The sequence below is a fragment of the Dermacentor albipictus genome, unplaced genomic scaffold (assembly GCF_038994185.2).
Source record: "Dermacentor albipictus isolate Rhodes 1998 colony unplaced genomic scaffold, USDA_Dalb.pri_finalv2 scaffold_45, whole genome shotgun sequence".
NCBI classification, from domain to species: domain Eukaryota; kingdom Metazoa; phylum Arthropoda; class Arachnida; order Ixodida; family Ixodidae; genus Dermacentor; species Dermacentor albipictus.
The window spans coordinates 638234-662223 of NW_027225599.1; the positions used below are offsets into that span (position 1 = coordinate 638234).

Genomic DNA, 23990 nt, shown 5'->3' on the forward strand with positions numbered 1-23990 from the left:
AGTAGCGTAGTAGAGATATGGCGTATGGCGTAGAGATATGCCACGGCGGTCGCATTTCGATGGCGGCGAAATTTTAAGAACTCGTGCAGTTAGATTTGGGTGCATGGTAAAGAACACCCGCAGGTCAAAATTAATTCGCAGTCTTCTACTGCGGCATGCATGTCTTATCATCCAATCGTGTTTTGGGACTTACAGGCCAAGAATTTAATTCCTAATCCAAAGTTTTTCGTCATGCAGGTGTCTACCAATTGGGTTACGCTCGCTTACAAGGCTGTTGCACTACTTCCCTTACCCTATATTTCAGAAAAAAGGGGGAGTTACGGGTCGTCAGTTCAAGAAATCAAGATCCAGCCCCTGATCTACACTTGTATGACTCCTCAGTCACAAGCCCATTATGAGAGAGCTCAAGAATTGAGTTCGCTATATCAGATGTAAAGATAACACGTGACACGATGCGGTGCTAGAGTCAGCTGCTGTGGCGCAGCGGGAACTGTCTGCCCTCTCGTTCAATGTAGGCACGCATAGAGCAAGGCTGGCACGAGGGGTAGGGCAGTGGCGCAACCGGCGTCTTGCGAGATAAGACGAGACGGACAGAAAATAAATTGGCTCAGGTATAACACTAGGAAGCCTAGCTATCACAATCAAAATGTTTCTTTGACATGGTTTTGCAAAGACTATGCACACAGCATTTCGTTAAAGTTAGGCCACTGTCTTTCACGCGCGTTGCACACGTTGCCGCACGGGTTGTTCGTGAAGTCGCGATGAAACCTGGCCATCGCAATCGAGTTTCTCGCCAGCCGAAGGGTGTGGTTCGTCAAACGATCGTTGTGGGTGTCTCTGCTTGCGTCCACGGCTTCGCCTGCTGAAAGACGGCGGCGGTTGCAGCGACTTCAATCTTGGCACTCTTCCGCGCTTGGTAAGCTTCTCTATAGCGTGCTAATCTAACCTCTCTTTGCTGCGGTGTTCCGGCAAACAACTTTGCGTTTGCTTGAGATTTCGCGTCCTGCCGTCTCGCTTTATCTACTCGATGAGTGGATTCAGGCTGTCGCTTGAGGTTTGCCGCACGCACAGACGGTCCAGCCCGCGCGCCATCCATGGCGAGACGGAGCCACCAAGATCCAGTGGAGAAGCCGTTAAAAGGCGCCTTTGTAGTCCGACGTTATCGGCGCGCGGACGAGCCTCGCTCGACGCCAGGTGCGTCTGGCCGCCTTGGCGGCGTCCGGTTACGTTAGCTGCGCCAGTGCGTCTAACGATCGTTCGAATTAGAGACGCTGTTGCTCTCGCGCCAACGTCGCGTAAGGTGTGCGCGCGCTCACGCTACGCCGGACAAGGTTTAGCTCTTTAATCCTCGTCTAGTCACGAGGTACCGCAGTGGTGAGGCTCCGAGAGACCGCTACTGCGACACCTGTCCGCGGTGGAGCACGTGCTGTGACGTCACATCTTCCACAATTGCGCTCCGGAGGTTCAAGGTCATTGCGATGCGATGAATGACGTTGAGAAACATGGCGTAGTAGAGGTCCCATGCTAAATCTATCCGCGATTGTCAGCGCCTATTGGAAAGGTTAGGCAGGTTTAGCTTGGCGCTAACGGTTCGAGACGATTTCGTGCACCAAGGTGTGGTCTGCGCACAGCTGGCCGTCAGTAATGCTAACAGTGGGTTGGCCCACAATGGACGTATCCCTCGGTGGCATGGAGGGCAACGGACATAGTTTCCTACTATAATTACTAGAGGGAGCTTTGGCGCTGTAGTCGTTGTACCACCAGGGGAATGATGGGAAATACATGGATTTGTCTGATCTTCGTGTTTGTGGATTGAGACGTTCTTCTGGCTTTGTACATTACGCTATATAAATATTATTGGCGTAAGTTTCAGCGCAATCTGTACTTTTCGAGGTGCAAAAGACGCCGCGAACACGCACAATTGCCATTAATTCCAACAATTGAGCTTGTCCGCGTGGCCAAATCGACACGCACCAAGCGTCTCAGTGCACTGGCATGCCCGCGATAATTTCATCAGGGGGTTTCATTCGCTTGTCGAAACATGCTTCCTTGGCTTTATGGTTTCAATATCGGGCTTCTGTGCTAGAATTTCTGTGTTCGTATCCTGTCGCCGGGAAATATTAATGAAGTTCCTTTATTATTTATTACGCTGTACATTGTTGAAAATTACGAGTTTACAAAATCTCGAAGCCATTTGAAGCCAAAAGGACGACGTTTAGGCAAATCCATGTACTTTCCATGCCGGTACGCCTGCTCTCATTGCAAGTCCCGTAGACGGAAGCGCCAGTGTTGCCTCCAGTAATTATTGCATAAAACTCTATGGCAACGGAGCGCTTGCCCATCCCTCTCCCCTATTGTCAGAAGTGGAGGGGCAAAGTTTGCCATTTGCAATCCTCCCGCCCAGTTTTGAAAGCGGGCAGCCTTTTTCTCCCCGCCGGAATATCCGGCAAGACGACAGCTGCGACCAAGCGTTCTTTGCGAATGCAATAGCCACGTAGGCAGTAACGCGTTTGGTTATTGCGCATACATTTTTTTAGCAGTGAGGATCCTCATTCGTGCCTGGGTGTGAAGATGTGCAGCAGATGACGTACCGGGTGCGCCATACACGTTGGTGTTGCGGAGAAGGCTGGCAGTTCCTGCCACAACAGATTTCACGTTGTGCGTCGTGCCCAGTTTCTGGGGGATCGCAAAATCCCATCTTAATATAAGCAGTTAGCTTGCTATATCTAACGTAATGGGGAGGGATATCAAATAGTAATAATCACTCACCCCAAATGAAGCCGTGGTTTACGGCACGTGTTTGATGGATTAGCAAATATCCGGACTACTTATTATACGCATGGGGTGATCATTTTTCAATTTTACGAAATTTAAAGAAAAGAAAGCTTGTGTCAGATGGCACAATGCTTGTGCTTTGGATGGACTATTGGAAGACTTGGGCATTGCCAGGACTAGAAATCGAACGACATATCTAATTATTTAGCACGAAGAAGCCAACAACGACACCAAGGAGGGCACAGGGGATATTACGTGTACTAATTAATTGAAATAAAATAATATTACTTATTGGAAAATGAAAGTGCACAAAAAGAACAGCTGCCCACAGGTCGGGCAGGAACCACGTCTTCTCATTGCGCGCGCAATAGCCTTACCAATAAAGCTACCTCGGCACCGTTTTCCTATGCACTTTCTTTTTATGTTTATCTACTGGCACTAAACCTGGGAGTGTTAGCCAGCGCCACACGTCATGGTCTTGACGGCGTAGGTGAAAAATCTTTTTTGTCGCAAGCGTAACGTCTACCAGACCTTTTAGGTGAAGCACCAGGTTAATAAACCCGCGCATGCTGTACCTGAAGGCACCAATGCTGCTGGATGCGAGGCCTTCCTATGCAACGATTGAGAAGACAGGAAACCCAAGGCCTGATTTTTGTTAGTCATATCATAAGAAGCTGAACTTTCGTGCAGATGATCCGCGAAATTACGGAAGTCTACCACCACGCTCAGGAAACAGGGCAGAATATAATCTTTCAGTGGATTCCTGCTCACTGCAGCATCGTTGGCAACGACTTTGCTGCCAAGGCTGCCCGGTCTTCCCAAGAAGACACCCAGACGCGTCCAATACCTTTGGCGAGGACGGACACTGCCAGGAATTTCCGTCCGCTTGCATGCAAAAAGTTACAATTTTCCTGGAGTTCAAGTGCCTTAAATTGCCGATGGCATAAGCATGACCCCTTGGTACACCTACAGATGCCATCTCGCCTTTCCCGTGGCAAAACAACCTTGCTGTGCCGCTTGTGGCTGGGAGTTTCCTTCACGAACGCTTACTGCTATCGCATGGGAATGTCCGAGAGCGTCATCTGTGACTCCTTTAGGTGCGAGGAAAGCATCGAGCACCTATTGTGCACCTGTGCTCGCTACGACGTGCAACACCTCTCTCTCAGGACAACGCTAAAGCGACTGGGCATGACACCGTTGTCTGAGTGAGAGACTCGTACCGTGGGCACACCCGTCACAAATTATATAAGAAGCCAACAAGGACAACAAGGTCAACAGGGGGTAAATTACTTGTGCTGACCAACTGAATTAAAGAAATGATAAATAAGTGGAAATGAAGTGGACGAAAGAACAACTAGCCGGACGTGGGTAATATACGACGAACTCAAATCATCGCATTATGCGTGCATTGCTTTTACGAAGTCAGCTACGCCGGCGCCCTTTTCCATTCGCCTTCTCGGGTATTTATGTGTTTACTACTATACCGCTAACATATATATATATATATATATATATATATATATATATATATATATATATATATATATATATATATGTTATAAACGGAGAGAGAGAGACGGAGCGTTGTTTGGTTTGTAGAGCAGTCCGCACTCAAGAAATAGTACGCCACTGGCCAGATGTAATATCTTATCCAGAGACCGGCAGCTCTTTTTTTTTCATTTAGCCTAGCATTTCCAATAACTGACCAAAATGAAGTGAGCTGTGAGGGGATTTGCGGCCCGCTTTCTGAGCAGAAACGTGAACCAACATTTCTTAACCTGTGCTGGTAAGAAACTGCGAGGAGCTGACACTCGAGGCCTCAACTGAGAGCTCTTGTGGCATTGTCTCGTCCGCGATGCAGGGGGCTGTGCACAATATCTCATTAAGGGGATAGACTGGGCCAGTTGGTTTTGCATCAAGGAGAGCGCGAACAGAAACGTATCTACTACAACACAGATGAAGAAAATCGCAAACTTCCATCTATGGGCTTTTGTTTATTGGCTGGATTCATATACAGTGTGGAAAAGCCGTGACTTGACACACAAGAAAAAGAAAAAAAAATCAAGAAGACAAACCCAGAAGGTCCAGAAAAATTTATGCAAAAAAAACACCTAACCATGTTTGTGCGAATGCCGGTGCTTTGCGTTCATATTTTTGGTCTTTTTTATTTTTTTGCACGTCACAACTTTACTTCTGTTCTATAAATCTAGGTAATAAAGAACAGGCCTGGAGTGTGGCCTGGAGTGTGGAACAGGCCTGGAGTGTGGCCCGGTCCCGGTGACCAGAACCGGTAACGCACTCCCTCACCAGAGCAGGATTGGCCACCCTGGTGCAGTACTTGTCCACAAACTCCTATATGAAAACAACCGCGAGATAATGACATCTTAGTTGAAATCAAGAAAAAGAAATGGGCATGGGCAGGATATGTAATGAGGAGGGAAGATAACCGATGGTCATTAAGGGTTACGGACTGGATTCATAGGGAAGGGAAGCGTAACAGGGGGTGGCAGAAAGTTAGGTAAGCGGATGAGATTAAGAAGTTCAGGGGCGGCATGGCCACAATTAGTACATGACCGGCGTTCTTGGAGACGTATGGGAGAGGCCTTTTTCATGCAGTGGGCGCAACCAGGCTGATGATGATGGTGATGATGATGAATAAAGAAAAGTCGATAGTTGGAAGTTAGCGCTTGTCCCTGTGTCTGTCTTTCTTTGTTTATATGTTTTATATCGCACTGCTATGACCTCGTCTGCACAGCAGGTCCAGTATCATAGCTTCACTATGGTACTTGAAAAATGGTATTTAGCCGAACATCCTTCATATCCCGGATTTCAACTTCAATCAATAATGGTTCACCTACTCTCTCGCCTTCTTTTGTGCAGAAATAATTTCTGTTTCCTCTCAAGCTGACCAACCTATAACGAATGAATGAAGTCGTGGTAAGTGAAGGTTATCGTCGCTTCACTCATCCATCAGACCATTAATTAATTAATAATTAATTAATTAATTTATAATTAATTCATTTATCTATCAGACCATTGAAAAGACGACAGTTGCGGTCGTTGTAGAAAGCCGTCCGATGAACTGCCAATGAGCTTTCGCCTTATGCAGTGCGTAGTTGATTATACCCCGTTTTCTTGTTTTCATACCTCGTGTGGATAACGGTTAAATCCCAACATGTTTAAGAAAAACCTAAGCGGTGACAACTTCTGCAGCGTGACCGTGTTCTATGTTTTTTCTTAAGCGGCGTACCAAACATATTTTCGATGGAAAGCAACAAAGATATTGACTGGGGAAGAGGTTAATATTGGGCTAGCTGGTGATGCATATTGGGCTACGGTCAAGCTTTAATGAGGAGACCAAATAAAGCCTAGTTTTGTGGATTTGCAATTCAAATTTTCGTTCGCCGCTTCGCTATTTCTTAAAGCCTGCCTTCGTTAACCACAGTATTTTGACGGGAGAGAAGAGATGGAATTCGTCACTTCGAATCGGGAAGTTAGAAAATAGAGACGCACGACAGACGACCAAGGTCTTAATCCACGTTTACTGTCTTCTTCTCCTTACTTAAGTCTCTCATAGCTCTGGTCTGCTCCTTGTGAAGACCAATTATGGAATCGCATGATGTCGGCGAAGCCAAGGTTTGGACTAGGGTACTCGCCTACGCCAGCACAGCAGCTGCGTCCGCGTTAGTGGCAGAGTGAACTACGCGTTCATGTACGCATAGTTCACTCTCCCCCACCCTAAATAGGGGAGGAGGAGGAGAACATGCCAGAGTGCCGAGTAATGTAACGAAGGTGCTAGTCTCAAAAAAGAAGGGGGGGGGGGAGGATACCGACAAGGGGAAAAAAACAGTTCAACTAAAGAATGAAGAAATTACACATCAGAAAAAACTAAAGTGTAACCCAAATAAACGCTAAACACTTATAACGTACACCCTTTAAAGAAATAGAAACACTTAGAATGACGGCGCTGCACATTGTGAAATAAAAGACATGCGCCGACTACGAAGTTCTTTATCACCACTTCTTACGCATCAAGTTTCGCCACTACATTTTAATATATTAATGAAGGCATACGTAAAACACCTGGAGAGCTTAGCGGAATGTGCATAATGACAGCTATGTAGCTATTTGAAGCTATTGGCTCCATTGAGAGTGCTCATGGGGTCGAATTCAAGTGCACATTACGTACCATAGAAAGCAACCCCGATACCTGCTTCTATTAATGAGTCCAAATATTAACTGCCAACCCTGGTTGCTATTGAAGAAAGCATTTCGCATGCTTCGACAGGTGATTTGTGGCAATGAGTCGCACTATCCGTTGGTGGTGTTCACCTTACCGCCATGCTTACGAATACGCGCAAGACTAACCGTACTTTGAGTGCCACTTCCTCTAGGACTAGTTAGTAACGCGATGCAGCCTTCACGGCCGCCTCGGATCAGCAGCGGAGCAGTGTTTCAAACGACAACATCGCAAAATGCTAACTGTCGCGTGAGAAGAATGCAGAGACGCTGTCCTTATCGCGGGTATCGCCGCCATGGTGGCACCGCACCAATGTCGGGATTGTACCACTTCATTAAGTGCGAGACGCGTGATGCGATTCCGCATGCAATCCCTCGTAAACCGTGGCGGGGTCCGAATGTCTGCAAGCGACGATTTGTTAGACACGGCACGAACGGTTTAAAAGTAGACCCGAACTTCGCACCGCTAACTATACGACGGAAACTTATTAGGTGACGATTGTGACATTTCGACAACTGCGGGCACGGACGTGACGGATGACCTTGAAAGACCAAGGTTATCAACGTGATGTTTATATACATCGTATCTCTAGCATACCCGCGAATTCGTCTATGCCGAACTTGTGCACGCACTTGGCGATGTCCAATGCCGTAACCGTGAGATCACGACCAAACGTATGCTTCTTTCCCGCCAAAGTCACTCTGAAACATCTGGCTTGTCTGTGACGTGCGTACATTGAAACACAATGTATGTAACTAATTAGCCGTAATTCACCAATGAACTTTTTGTTTAATTACTTTACCCCACATATTGTCATTTCCGAATATTAGCCGGTAAGTTAGCAGGGCGTATCTCGTTGAAATGTATTTCTTCAGTGACACCAATTCCGACATTTTAGTTCCCAATTTGTGGGACAAAATACATGGGCGTTCCAGTTACTTTTGTGCTCCAGTGCTTAAAAGAGCGTTTTGTTAAAAAGATGGATGGCGCAAAAGTGCATCTTTAGGCCACTGTGAGGACGCATATCTCTAAACTGCTGGCATTGTGGAAATTCATTCCGGGATGGCCCACTTTGCTACTTCACCGGCTACAATTCCTAAATTGCAATATCTGCAATAACGTAAATAATTTAGAAGATAAATATTTAGTTATTTTTGGGCTATTTGTTGAATATGTGTTCTGATTTCTATTGCAAGTAATGACTGCCTCTGTGGACAGCTTCGCTCAAGGACCAGAATAATGTTACCGGCAACAAAGAACTTTCTAAAATTCCGTAAAACCTCAAAATGATGACAGGTTATAGGGTGTCCCAGCTAACATTAGCTAAGCTATCCAACGAAAAATATTATGAAAAAAGAATACAGAGCAGGATACGATGTTTGGACCTAAGTTGTAAGGTCTTCAAAACTGACTACCGAGCACTGTACCTTTTATAATTGTATGTTGCACCGTGTTTTATAAATTATTCTTTCTTCTTCTTAAACAGCTTGGCTAACGTTAGCCAGGACTCACGGTGTTGTCCTGTGTGGTCTTTCTGCATTTTGTTGTCGTGTGATTGTTTTGTGCACGGGAGTGTCCAATTTCATCGAGTATTCAGTACTCATCCTACATACGTTGGCAACAACGACCTTCAGGAATGTCGACATTTGGGTCAGTTGTTGAGAAATTATTGTGGCAGAGGTGGTCCTGTGCTGCCTTTTTGCATTTTTGTGTCGTGCCTTTGTTTTCTGCTTTGTACGTTGAGAAGAACACGGCACTGTAGAGTGTGTAGAGCCATCACAACACAATCGCAAGGATGTCTTGCATTTTTTTTCTATTGGCATGTGTCACTTCTGTAGCTGTCTATTGATACTACCTTTAGACTTTTTCAACGGTACATTTAGACTAGTACAAGTTCCCTAGCAGAAGGAAAATAAAATAAACGAGACAGATTCATTACTTTGAGGCAATGGGGGCCATTTCCTTAGTGCTATATATTCCAAAACATTCAACTCTAGAAGTAACTTGTGTCCTTTGAGAATATTTACTAAATATCTGCTTTCTTCCATCTGTTAAGACTTAAACAAATAATTTGGCTGCTTTCCCATGTTTCCTCGGTAAATGGTGTGATGCACGGTATTTATAGTTCGTTAAGTACACTCAAAAGCAAAATTACACCCGTTTGCCACACAACAGTAATCATCATCTCTCTTGTCCGCATTTCCTTTCTTTAACGTGAAGAGACCGGTACTTCCAAGTCAGGAACTGCGTGCTCGTCATCAGCGTTCGATTATATCAGCATGACGATTATTGTTGGGGGGCAAATATACACACCAAAGGGTGTAAATTTTCTTAAGATTGAAGGAAACGTGGTTTGAGTGACGAGCGATAAGTCTTTAATATGTGCGTGTTCAGTGCAGACTTTGTCGAAAGTTACCTATTCAGTCATTACAAGGTGTGATGCTCCTGTTATCCCAAATATTTTGGTGGCTTAAAAAAAAAGAGAAAGAGGAACTGCAGGAGGCTCCAACTCCTAATTCCATGAAATTGTGCATAATTCTTTTGTGCAATGGCACCACGAAACTTTCGGGTACTTGTTTTAAATGCGACTTCGCAACTGTTTACTGCATCCATGCTGAACACGAGGTCGCGGGATCGAATCCCGTCCACGGCGGCTGCATTTTGATGGGGGCGAAATGCGAAAACACCCGTGTACTTAGATTTAGGTGCACGCTAAAGAACCCCTGGTGGTCAAAATTTCTGGAGTCCTCCACTACGGCGTGCCTCATAATCAGAAAGTGGTTTTGGCACGTAAAACCCAATAATTTAATTTTAATTTACTCCATCCACGTTTTCCCCTACTTTCATTGGTCATTCAAAGCTCACAGCTTGCTTCTCCACTGTCTTTTGTGAACAAAAGAAGGCATCATGTTGATATAAATTGGAAACATTAGGGGCACGGGGGCACAGAGGGGGTGGGTACACGGTTGAACAAGAATATATTCTAAAGCAACGTTTATCAACGTTTCCTAAAATTTTAAAAAGCCCTCTTCATTTACAAGGAAGGGGTGCAGCATGAGTGGAAAGTGTTTCCAATGTTTAACGTTACTGGCTTACTAGAAGTGTCGCGAGCATTTATTGAACGCTTGTCATGCTTGTTTGTTAGGGAGGGGGGTGCTTTATTATGCAACACGTATATTGGTTTCGCCTGGTGTCATGAGCGAAGTAAACGAGCCAGCTTCTTTATGTTTGGTAACAGTAACTACGATGTAATGTTTGGTGCGTAGGGAAATTTCGAAGTGGGTGGCCAGATGAGGCTGTGTTAATATATTACCCATGTTTGTGCTCTTTAGCGTTTTGAGCGTGTGTAACGAAAGGGGCATAATTTAACCCGTTGACCTGGCATAACTACAAAGGCCTTCGCAGTCAAATTTAGTTCGACTTCACCCGGGCACCCAGGTCAGATGGTAGACCGGCTGCCCCGGAAAGGCGGTGGTCCCGTGTTTGAGGCCCGGACCAGGACGAATTTTTCTCCAAATGCGAGGCTTTTCTTTCGAGGAACTAGAATGGGTTTCCTTTGTAACAATTGCTTTGATTGCGTGGATGTCTCACGTCATATTTATTACTTCTCTCCGCCTTACGGGTTTCTGCAGAACTATTTCATCTCCCATCCTCAATCGAGCAGGAGGAGGAGGGGATTATGCCGGTGCGCAGAATAAAGTAAGAAAATTTATTGTCCAAAAAATTGGGAGCGATGCCGCGAAGGTAAAATACAAAGACAAAACAAACATAGCAAAAAATGAAGGAATGTTTTCATTTAAAAACATTTGCGCCAATATACCTTATCCATCAACAACCAATGTAAAACCAACGTGTAACATTAACACTTGGAACTTAACGCCAACAACTTTTAAAGACAAACGGACACTTAAACCGACTGCCTTCAAGAAAATCAAATAAAAGGCATGTGCTGGCCATGCAGTTCTTCAGCATCGTTTGGTAAATATTAAGGTTACTCGACTTGTTGTTGATATACTAATAAATCGTCATGTGCAACACCTGGAAACCTAGGTGAAACGTGTATAATCACAGCTGTGGAGTTCTTTGAAGTATCTGGTTCCATTCAGATTTCGTCTCGGAAAACTCCTCTCGTTACTCCTAAGTAGGCTGACATATTTATGAAAAACCAAACCCTGGTTCGTGCCTGCCATGAATACGTTAAATTATCTGGGGAGAAACCAACGCAGCACGCACGTCACGGAGGACCTTGCACAATCAGGGTTTATCAAAGTGACGTTTCTAGGCCTAGCATATCTCTTGCAAACCCTCGATTTCGTGGACACACTCGCACACGCCCAGAGCTATAACCATCAGGTCACGACCGCACGCACGCTTCTTTCGCGCCAAAGTCGCCGTTTCAGACATGTGTCGCGGGCTTCACCTGCCAGCTTCCGGCATTCTCAGTTACCTCGTGACAGATTGCGCTTTGAGACGCAGCGTTATACTCGACTCTCTCGAAGATGGGCCCGAGTTAAATCCAAATGATTGTATGTCCCACAAGGCAGAAAAGTGCGCAACGAGTGGTAACAAAAATCATCATCAGCTTCTTGTAAGTTGGAACAATCAGAGAAAGGTAACTTAAGGTGAAGTAAAGTGAGTGAAGTCTAAGTAATGTGAATGAAAATGAAGATGAGTAAAGTAGATTGAGATTGGTAAAAGATTAGAGCAATGTGGATGAAGGTGGAATAACGTGGAATAAAGTAGGTGCAAATTAGGCCAGAGTGGAATAAGGTTTATTAATATAAAGTTGTGAAGGTCACTTCATAATCTATGATGTCACGTGGCATGCACGTAACCAATTAGCAAATTTATAATGCTTTCTCATTCAGATCTAGTAAGAATACTTAGGTTAGTGCCATTATTTTTGTTTGTATCGGCACCGCAGTAGCGTAGAAGAGCTGTGGCGTAGCGCTCCTGAGGTCCAGGCCACAGGTTCAATCGAGACCACGACGTTGGCATTTTGATGGCGGCAAAATGCAAATGTGCTCGTTCACATTCCCTTAAGTGCACGGTAAAGAGCTCGAGGAGGTCAAAATTAAGTCTGAATCTCTTCCTCTGCAGCCTGCACGCCTTTTATTCAGATCAAGGTTTCGGCACCTGCAGCTCTTTACCATTGCGTCATTGAACTGTTTCCTCTTTCTGGTTCGCGCTTTTCTTTAAAGACGGCCTCCATCAAATGCGGTTTGACAGCTCAGAAGCAGCGGAACTCGTCACCGTGAATGGAGAAGTGACCAAGTAGCGACGCCCAATAGAGGTCGAGGGTCTCAACCGACGTCTACTCTTTTCTTCTCCTTATTTAAGTCTTTCGTCGCTCTGGTCTGCTCCTTGTGATTACCAGTTGGACTACAAGGAATGTCGCTGAAGCCAACGTTTCGAGAAGGGCGCTGGTGATTGCGAGTGCAGCGCCTGCGTCCCTGAGCAACGCGTTTATGTACGCGTAGCTCCCTCTCCCTCACCCTCAGTGGGGGAGGAGGAGAATATGCTGGTGCGCAGAGTAAGGAAAGCGATAGTAAAAAAAAAATGAAGGCCAAGGTCGAAAGTTTTCCTTTCGCGCTTGGCCTCCATTTCCTTTTAGAAGTCAAGAACGAGGAAACTAGAAAAAGTATGTTTAGCTCCAACTAAAGACAACTTACAACCTTTAGGCACATACAAACAGTTATAATGGCGGCGTTCAGAGTGCTCAAATAAAAAGTATGCGCCGCGTACGAAGTCCTTCGTCACAGTTCCTTTTATATAAAGGTAGCTCTACCTCTTATTATAATATAAATGAAATTTGAAGTGTGACACCAGTAAAGGTAAGCGGAATGCATATGATGAGAGGCTACGAAGCTGTTTGAAGCTTATGACTCCATTGAAGACCACTTCTACTCGGTACGCCTGTCATCAACTTGTTAAATTATTCGTGACGTATGAACCCCGCCTGCTATCCACAGAAGCGTTACGTGTGCTTTGAGAGGAGTTTTGTGGCACTGTGTTGCACTATGCGCAGTGCGTGACGTGTACGCGGCAGCCAACCGGTACTTGGAGCACCACTTCCTCAAGGGCCAGTTCGTAGCCACACAGGAACTCATGTGCTAGAACCAATTTTTACAACAACCAATTTTACAAAGGCAGTTTCATCACGCCCGACGTTTCCGATTGCTTCTTCCAGTTACTTTTCTGCTCCAATATAGAAAGAAGCCTGTCATTAAAATAGAAAGTGGAACCACCATGTGTTATTGCAGCCAGTTTGAGGACGCATATGGCCAGCACGAAGCCATTCTCGAAATTCGTGCCAGGTCGACACGCCTCGCAAATTCACCGGATACAATTCGCAAATTGCCATACATGTCGTAAGGTAAATAAAAAAATTAATATGTGTTATTCTGTAAATAGTTCAATACGTGTTTTGATCTGTTTACCGAGTAATGTACGCCTCTATTATTATCACACTTACAAGACTAGAATTTGGTTATCTGCAACTAAGAATATCTTAAAATTCCGTAAAGCTTGAAAATGATGACCTGTTCAAGGATATCATAACTAACGTTAGCCAAGCTATTGAACGAAAAAAGCATTATTAAAGCACAGTACAGGATATAATCTCAAGGCTTACGTTGTTAGGGCTTCAGATCTCTGACGACCGAGCACCATACTGAGTATAATTGTATCTAGCATTGTGTTTTATAAATGTGTGTTTTTTAACAGCTTGGCAAACATTAGCCGGGACACTCGGTAAATGTCCAGGGGATGTCGAATTTCATCGTGTCTTCGCCACTTATCCTATATGTAGCATAGCCACGGCAGGCGGCCCGAACAGTTACGAGGCACAGACCGCTCGAACATAGAAGACGTTAATTTCGGGGCATGCGATAGCTTTTATCCCCTGAAGTGGGAAGGGAAGTGGGAGTGGAAAGAAGGATCCGAAGTACACTTCGCATGCGCAGAACTATCATGGCGAAGACACAACACTATATATGCTGGTCAAAACAACCTTCAGGAATGTCGACAGTTGTGTCAGTTGGTGACCAGTCATTGTGGCAGCGGCTGTCCTGTGCGGTTTTTCCGCAATATTGTGTCGTGTATTTGTGTTGTGCTTCATGCGTTGAGAAGAAAACAACACTGTCCAATGTGCACAGCCATAGCAGTACCAATGCTAGACGGAGTTCCAATTTTTATATTGGCATGTGTGACTTCTGACGCAGTCTACCCATATTATTTTTTTTAGTCTTTCGACATAACAGTTACACTGGCACACGTTCCCTGGCACAACCACAAAAAGAAGTGTTTTCTGGAAACGAAAGCCACTGTCTTGATGATATATGTACAGTAAGATTGAACTCTATAGGTTAGGTTTGTATACTGCAAAGTTCGCACGGTGATACGAGGACAAGCTGAAAAAAAAAACAAGGACTGCACTATGCGTTGTGGGTGGTGCGTACGCGGCAGCCAAGCTATACTTGGAGCACCGCTTTCTCAATGCCCAGTTCGTAGCCCCACAGGAATTCACTTGTTAGAACGAATTTTTTCAAGACCTGAAACATTCAAGCGTGGTTTTATCGTGCCGAACGTTTCCGAGTGCTTCTTCCAGTTACTTTTGTGCTCCAATATATATAATGGCCTTTTATCAAAAAGGTAAGTACAAAGACAGTGTGTTATTACGTCCAGTTTGAGGACGCATATCTCAAGACCGGAGCCGTTATGGAAATTCGTTCCAGGTCGACAGGCCCTACAAATTCGCCGGCTATAAATCATAAATTGCCATATGGGCCGTAAAATAATTAGGTAAAAATTTAATTTGTGATTTTTTGTAAATAGTTGTATGTCTGTTTTGATTTTTTTTTTGCAGCCATAGGTCAGCCATCTATACTGCAAAGTTTTCATGGGCACACGAGGACAAGCAGAGAAAAAACAAGGACGAGCGCAAACTCACAACTCAAGTTTATCCGGAACATTTGCGCAAATGGCATGCATTTCAAGCATCTAGCCCAACTATCGGCGCTTTGGAGTTAATTATGTGGTTCGAAAATGTTTACTAACTATCTGCTTTCCGCATTCTTTTACATGGTATACAATTATTGTGGTTACTTTTCCAAGTTTTTTTTGGTAAACTATGCGAGGCACGATGTTTACATTTCGTTGATGTAGGAATCGTGTTTTCAGTTTCGAGGGATAAATGTGTAATCAACGTAGGTTCATTGCAGTCGTTGTGGAAAGTTACTTATTCAAACGTTGCAAGGTGTTATGCTGCCGTTATTCCAAATGTTTCATAGACTCCTAAAAAATTTGAAGAGGTACTAACTTCATATTACGTGAAAATACGAATAATATTTTAGTACCATGGAGCTGCAAAAGTTTCAAGTACTTAAGTGCTTGTTTTAAATGTAACGCTGTTAATAATTAATGCACCTTCCTTCTTCCTCCATATGTTTTTGTAATTTGAGGCTCACAGTTTGTTTCTGCACTGTTTTGGTGAACTAAACAAGGGACGTTGTTAATATATGCGAAATGTTAGGATCACGGTATTTGTAATGTTTAGGAAACGTTACAAAGAGGGCGGTTATATGTGCATCTTTAAAATAGATTCAGTGTACAAGTGTACCGGTGTGTTATTAGTGTGTTACCAGCATTGTAATACTTATTGCGCCTCCCTGGCATAACCACAAGTACAACCTGAGTCGAAGTTTGCGAGCATAATGGAAACGCTGTGCTAGGTTTGTGTTCTATGTTAAAGGCGTGTTGACCAAAAACAGCTGTCCAAAAAAAAGAAAAGAAAAGAAAACATTTGAAGAGATCTTAAGTAAGCATTCGAAAGTGTCCCGCTGTCCTTATCAGCTCTGTTTCCCATATTTTCAAGAGAACTCTGCATTTCACAAGCTTTTATTAAGAAGGAAGAGGCACAGCTGAAGTGGTATGTGTTGCGAATTTCTAAAGTTTCAAGCTTACTAGAACCGTTGGGAATAAGTATTGAACGCTCGTTTTTGGAGGCATGCTTACGGCGTGATAGGTACACCAAGTGAGCAAGAGTATACAGCCCAGGGATTGCGCGATAAATCTCATTTTCTGCTTTGTCAGTTAATGTAACTTGAAATTAAGAACTGCAGTTCAAACTTGGCATTACGAATTTTCTAGTGCAATCGTCAAATTCTGTTTATGCACGTTAAATATGAAGAAATACTGTTTTTTTCGGGGACCCAGTGGCCCGTATACTTTTTCTCACGTGTGTACGTATATTTCGTTGGCCTGGTGTCTTCAGTGAACTAACTGATGCATCTTCTTGATGTTTGGTGACAGTAAGGACGAGGCAATGGTTGATGTGTGGGCAAAGTTCAAAGTGTGTGTGGGGAGGGGGAGGGTATGTGACGCTTTGATAATCAATGACATATGTTTGTGCTTTAAAGCGTCATGAGTGTGTCTAACGAACTGGGCAGAATTTATCCCGTAGTCTTGGCAGAACTACAGGTGCCACCAATTACCATACCCTGGCTTTTTTCCCTATTTTCTTGCGTTGTAAGACACCGGTAGTAGCTTTCTGCAAGGTTCTAGGTGAACTAATGAAAGCACCTTGGTTTATTTGGGGGAAAACAAAGGGTGTGTTATGCGTTACGTGAACGCTAAGTTAAAGCGAGGGGATAAATTACCACGTTTGAAGTGAATTACGCATCGAAATGATCGGAGCTTCATCAACGCGTCCTGCGAACAAAGCAGAATTTATCTCGCTGCTCTGGGAGAACTGGGAACGAAACGGAGATGAAGTCGAGCAAAATTAGGGGTTGATGCTGGACTTGAGGCAGTTTCTGAGGTAGTTCTGAGGCAGTTTTGGAAAAGAGTGTTCATCAATTACTGGCTTTCAGATATTCCCAACTTTCTGTGGTCAAAAGCGTTGTCAGGCAGTAATTCATCTGTCTGGTTGTAATTGGCTATCGTTTCCTCTTGCATATATGTAAATTTGAGGAATATATCCGAATAATTTTGTTGCTCCATCATAGTTCACCATGTGTGATTCACCATCGCTATCTCGGTGGTAATTATCAAATGAAGCGTACATACGTGTTTGCTGACTCTTCCCACACACACACACACACACACACACACACACCTATATATATATATATATATATATATATAAGATGTGTATGTGTGTGTGTGTGAAGAGAGAGAGAGAGAGCGTTGTATAGTTCGTGGTTTGCCCCCTGCCCCCTTCGAGAAACAGTTGCAACGGCGCTGGTCAAAAGTGCCCTTCTCACCAGAAGCCACCAGCTTTTATTTCCCATTTAATGTAGCATTTACAATAAGTGACCAAAAAGAAGTGTACTGTGAGCGTATCTCAGCGGTCACGGCTCTCTTCCAGAGCAGAAGCATGCGCAAATTCTCGCTTCACCTGTGCTGGCAAGAAATACCAGGGACAGCCACTCCGGGCTAAGCGAGAGCTTTTGCAGCATTGTCTTGTGTGCTATGCACTTGGCATTGCGCAGTTTCTAAGTGAGGTGAAAGATTGGCCCAAATGGTTTTGCATCAATGTCATTGCAATGCAAACTAAAACACCCGCCTTTTTGTTCACTGCTTCGTCATTTCTTGCAGGCACTCTTCGTCATATGCGGTTTATTGACGGCTGACAAGCGCTGGAATACGTCACTGCCAATTCAGAAATGAGTAAGTAGCGGCGCTAAATAGAAGCCGAGGTTTTTTGCCCACGTTTACTGTCTTCTCCTTGTTTAATTCGTTCGTTACTCTGGTATGCTTCTTGTGATGACCAGTTGTAGAATAAAAGAACGTCGGCGAAGCGAACATTTTGTCTACGGTACTTGTCTTCATCGTCGCAGCAACTGCATACCATTGTGACGCGTTTCTGTATGCGTGGTTCCCTCTCCTTCACCTTCAGTGGAGGAGGAGAAGGAGAATGTGCTGGTGCGCGGAGTGAAACAAGCAAATTGAAGGTCGAAAAAAAAAAGAGATGGCTGGGTGAGGCAGAAAGAAAAAGAATACATATGAAGTAAGGAATGAAGGAATTACGCTACTGTAAAAAAACGTGTAATAAAAAAAGCACGTACAAATTGTATCTTACAACTTTTAAACATAAAGAAAACGTTACAATGACTGCGTTGAAGATAGTCAAATAGAAGGCGTATGTCCTCTACGAAGATCCTTAGCATTGTTTTCTATTCATCATGTTTGCGCGATGCCTTATTAATATAATAATGAAATTCTTGGGACAACACTTGGAAAGGTAGGCGGAATGTGCATAATGACCATTATCAATTTCTTTGAAGCATTTGGCTCCATTGATGATAATGTGAAATAAGTGACCACATTTGACTTTACACTATTTATGACCCCCCAACTTCGGTTCGTGATAGCCAAGAATTCGTCAATTTGTGGAGAAGCAACCTCGCTTGCTATCCAACAAAGTGTTTTCTATGCTTCGAGAGGGGACGTGCGGCACCATGATGTGGGTGCCGCTCCCCTTAGCACCGAGCTTACACGGGAGCCAATGCGTACTTCGAGCGACACTTCCTCGAGGACCAGCTGGTACCGCGTGCAGCCTCCGCGATCGCCTCTGGTCACCAGCGTTGCAGCGTCTCAAACGACGGCATCGGTGACTTTCACTCGAGGCCTAAACGACAGCGTCGCAAAACGCTAACTGCCACGAGAAAAGAATGCGAAGGCGCTGTCTTTGCGACCGGTAACATCGCACGGTGGTTCCGCACCAGTGTGCGGTTTTTACCAATGTGCTAAGAGGGAGGAAACACGTGGTGCGATTTTGCCGGCGTTCCCTCGTACGGCGTGTCAGGGTCCGACTTGTTGCATACAGCGATTTGTGGAAACCTCAGTGAAGGAGCGTTTTAAAACTTGCATTCGACGACTCACGTATGAGTAAGCAAGCCACAACATACTTTTACTCTGATGATTGTGACATAACGACGACTGCGCCCATGGTTGCCGCAGATGACATTGCACACACAGAGTTATCAAAGTGACGTTTCTACACCTCAAATATCTCTTCACAAATTTGCGATTGCGTGCACACACTCGTGCACCCCAAAAGCTGTAACCGTCAGGTGACGACTACATGCGTGCTTGTTTCGCGCCAAAGTCGCTCTTTGAAATGTCTGGCGCTTGCGTCACTTGTCAGATTCTCACATTCTTAATTTATTCGTGACAGATATGACTTTGAGACGCTGTGTTATACTGTACTGTCTTCAAGATAGGTCCGTATGTCTTTGTCGCGCACCGCTGGAGCGTAGTAGACCCATGGAGTTGCGGTGCTGAGGTTCAGGTCGCAGGTTCAATCCAGGCCGCTGCAGTCGAATTTCGATGGCGGCGAAATGGAAGAACGCTCGTGCACTTAGATTTATTTGGGTCCAAGGTAAAGAACACCAGGAGGTAAACATCAATTCCGAGTCTCCCACTGCATCGTACACGGCTGATAATGAGATTGATTTTGGGACGTCTAGTCCCACAATTTAATTTTAATCTAATGTTTTTGACAGACGGATGACTAAAAAGTGGTTGACGCCGGCCTATCAACAAAAAATGGGAGGGGGGAGGGTTAGCGTCATCTGCAGAAGTTACAAGATCCTTCTCCTGATCCACACCAGAGTCACTGCGCTGCGACGAGCCCATTAGTACGGTGCTTTTGAAAAGCGTTCGCTATGCCAAATGCAAACACGTCTCGTACATAAAGAACTCACCTCGTCCTCTATGCGCGTTCTCTGTACGCTATGGGACTTCCTTGGTTTGCGTGCACTTTGCGAACGGACGCTATTTGGCCAGTTTACCGCATGTAATCTTTACGTGCGCCAAAACATAGCGTTCTGAAATGCGGCGGCTCCCATAGGCCTTCCTTCAATGTGAATTCTCCTGATGGCTACCCCAAATGCTCCTATGCAGCACAAGGTCGATGTATCTCGATCCAAGACGACCTGCTACCTTGCCAGACTGCCATAGAATCTAACGGGGATGCTTTCGAGCAAGCCGCGCTGATTTGACGTCACCGCTTTGTGGCTACGCTCGCTAGCGGTTGTTACCAGTAGCTGTTGGAATGAGCTTTCACTTCCTGTAAGCTCACCTGAAATGTCAGATATGATCTCAGAGCGCGTCCAATTTCTAAGATCTTTAGGCGATTTCGACGATCCATATATCGCTAACCAGACGCGTCGGCATAGAAATCATAGGGCATTTGCTGACACCTTTTCTTGGCTTGCATATCTTCTCCCGTCTTCCTTGCGTTCGCGTTCTCTTACTTTAAACTAAAGGTCTTGAAAGGACGCGCGCCATAATGTTCTGCAAAGGCGTTTGCGTTAAACGCACTGAAGGTGGCAAACCCTATTTTAAAGGCTGCATGGTCAAGGAAACCGGCGAGGTTCGCAAAGGAAACCTTTGCTTCTGAAACTGTCCTGTATCCCCCCCCCCCTATTTACTCCTTGTCACGTTAAAGCCGTCAAGTTGCATGGGCTGTGAAGTTATGCGAATGCAGCCACATGTGCAAAACAGTTAAGAACCCCCTTCATCACATAGGCCTGCCGCTTCGTGTTGTATTTATTCATTAATTGACTCGATGAATAAGGTGAAATTCCAAGCATTGACACCAGTTTCATTACCGGCTATCGCACAAACAAGCAAAAACTGGTAGTATCGTTGGAAAGAGGAGCATTGAAAGCGACAGCAGAATCTAGCGTTGCTCTCGAGCTGCTCGCATGGTGTCATAGCAAGTGGGGGTGATCATAGCAATCATAGCAAGTGGGGGTGATCAGCGGTGGTCATCGGTGGCCAGCGGTGTCCTGTTGTTCCCGTGGGCCCGAAGGACACCAATGTACCCTATCCCTTCTTTCCGTCCGTTGTTCCTATCGAAGTACTCGTCCAGACACAATCCTCATACGGTGAGGTTCTGTCTCGCAACATTTCTTTTCAAAGACATTGATTTAGCTTGTTTAGAGGAGCCTCCCTGAGAAATCTGACGTCAATCTAAGCACCTCGTGACCAGATTTCGCTCTTTGCGACGTCGGCCATTTTCGGTACCACTTGCCAGCTTTTCTGCTTCATGGGGCACTTAATGCGATCGCATTGAAGAGAATAAAACACCCCAAACACGTAAATAAAGAAATCGCATTTCTAGTCCGCCAAGTGCTGTCACGTGATCGTATGGCAGTCCTTTAGGTGCATGGAGCAGCTTCATGCCTCCGTCCCTTCTCCTTGGCTCATCGTAACTGTGAGAGATATGAACATTGAACTTGAAACATCATAGCAATTAGTATAGAGAACAAACTGGAAATTTATATTCTCTTATCTTGCACAATATCTTCAAGCGCAAGATAAATATAATATATAGCCTACATACAGAATCGCTGCTCACTGTCACAATTTGGTGCATATATTTTAGCACCACACACATGAACGCAAGTACCATGTAAAAAGCTAATTACATGCTTTCCTTCATCACGAATCAAAAAGCAATACATCATTTACTAACTTAATAAATCATTCAATACTATCAGAAATAACCACAATCTCTGGTAGTCTGTTCCAATACAAAAATGGCAAAAGGAAGAAGGAAGAACTGGTTTGCAACAATGTTGCTGAAGCATGATTTTATAGTTTTATTATGAAGTTTTCTGAGAAAAAACAGGAATGACTACTTTAGAATATCTTGCATCAGTAACTGGTAAACCTGGAGAAAGCAAAAAGAGCTCTGGTGGAGACACTGATCTGCGCTGTGGACGTGTTCGTAACTTTTCTCTGTTACTGGGAACAGAATATCTCAAGATACGTGAGGACACACCTAGAGGAGGCAAAAAATACTAATCTCATTTAAAAGCCCGCAGATTCGGCTGCAACGAATCGCAGTATTACACATAATTCCCGCGCTAAGCATAGAAAAAATTCATTGAAACTCTACCATGAACGCTCGAGAAGTCGCACAATTTATTTTCCTGCAGAGCCATCGGAACTAGTGCACAATATTTTTTACCTATGCGTGGCAGCAATGAATGTTTAACGTTGATAACTAGTTTATTTGTTACGGTGTTTATGTTCAGGTATTTCCGTATGTATATGGAGCATATGACTGATATGTTTGGGCACTATATACATAGCTCCTGTTCACACAAATCTTCAATTCCGCGTGTTGTATGTTATGCAGTGAAACTTGGGCCAAGAAATAAAACTAACCCAGCTACATATAAACAAACCGTCTGTTGCATTGTCTGTTGGGTTCGTGTGAATAGTTGAATGCGAAAAACTGTCCGTAATTTGCTGTATTCATCTATATTGGTGCACTTCTGCATCTTTCGTTTCAGTCTACACTCCTCAGTTTGGAGAAGCAGGCCAGAACCACACTCCAGCTTCCATCCTCTCCGCTTTTCTTCTCACTAATATTCTGTTTTATATATATCACTCTCTTTTGGTATCCAAACATTGAATGATTTACTTAAATAAAAATCAAGTTATTAATAAATAATTGATAATTTATTTTTTATTACCCATTCCACAATAAATACATAATATTTATTCAGCCTATCCGTGTCAATCCAGTTATGGTAGACCATCACAGGGAATAGGGAACGAACCGCTGACGGCTCAAGCAATTCAACCGCATGGAGATATTGATCACTTCTTTTGAGTAGCCCACCGGACATTTAATCTGATCAACCTCTCTGCCTTTCACCTCTTGTTTTGCCTGCTCCTCCTCCCTTTATGCATGCGTGCTTAGGGAGGATGGGCTCATTATGCGGCGAACGAATATCTAGTCAAATAATAGTTATACATATAAATGATAGGCAAGCTTTACGCTAAAAAAAAATATGGTGGGGTTTCGAGCCGTCTTTTTAAAAAGTTCGCTATTTGGTCCTTTTTTGAATATTTTCTTCCTGAAATGGGGTTTTTTGGCGGCTGACAAGCTGAGGAATTGGTCGTTGCCAATTGAGGAGTGAGATATCAGCGCCGTACAATAGACGTCCAGGGTCTTCAGCTAAGTTTACTGTCTTCTTCTCCCTTTTTATCTCTTCCATCGCTGTGGTCTGCTCCTTGTTATTTGCAGTTGTACAATCAAACAACGTCGCCGAAACCAAGGTTTTGACAAGGGTACTCGCATTCGTCAACGCAGCAACTGCGTCCCTCTGCGACGCGTTTATGTACGCTCAGCTCTATCTCCCTCTCTCCCTCAATGACTGAGGAGGAAGAGGGGAATGTGCCGATACGCAGCTAAGTTAAGCAAAGTCAATCTCGAAAAAATGGGAAGGGTCAAAGCCGTAAAGGAAATAAGATATAAAAATGAAGATATAGAAAAAGATATAGGAAATGAAAAAAAAATACACTTTAAGAAAAGAGCAACTAACATGGAACCCAAACCAACAATTGCACGTGCGGCTTTCAAGACAGCCAAATAAAAGGCCGTCCACCGCCTACGAAGTTCTTCATCACAACTTTCTAGATAGATATTTTGAGCGTTTTCTTGTTAATATATTATTGGCATTTTAGGTACAACACTCGGAAAGCTAGGCGGCATGTGTATAATGACAGCAATGGAGCTCTTTGAAGCTTTCGGCTACGTAAACGTGGTTGTTCGCCTGTATGGAATTTCTACGATACATTATATACAAAGAGCCAACCTCCGTTCCTGCTTGCCATGAATGCGTTATTATTCGAGCGCCCAATCCCGGTTGCTTTCGATGAAATCCTTTCGTATGCTTCGGGAAGCGGTTTGTGCCACTGCGTTGCACTAGGCGTTGTGGGGTGGCGCTCCTCTTACCGCCGAGCGTACGCGTACGCGGGATCCAACCACCCATGCTTCGAGTGCCACTTCCTCAAGCACCAGTTTGTAACCACGTGCAGCCTCCGCGACCGCCTCTGGTCATCAGCGGGGTAGAGGCTCAAACCACAGCATCACAAAGCGCTAGCTGTCGGGAGAGAAAAATACGCTGTCCTCATAACGGGTAACATCGGACCCTAGTACCGCACG

General features: G+C 44.4%; 1 long non-coding RNA gene across 2 annotated transcripts; it reads left to right on the forward strand.

Annotated features, from left to right (window-relative positions):
- The first annotated feature begins 788 nt into the window (after positions 1 to 788).
- LOC139052949 (uncharacterized) lies at positions 789 to 22452 on the forward strand. 2 transcript variants are annotated; one of them, XR_011510138.1, is made up of 3 exons: positions 789 to 916; positions 17615 to 17686; positions 22330 to 22452. It is a non-coding gene; the product is annotated as an uncharacterized lncRNA (long non-coding RNA). The 2 variants fall into 2 exon arrangements; XR_011510139.1 differs by lacking the exon at positions 789 to 916 and adding an exon at positions 14898 to 15053.
- The last annotated feature ends 1538 nt before the right edge of the window (positions 22453 to 23990 follow it).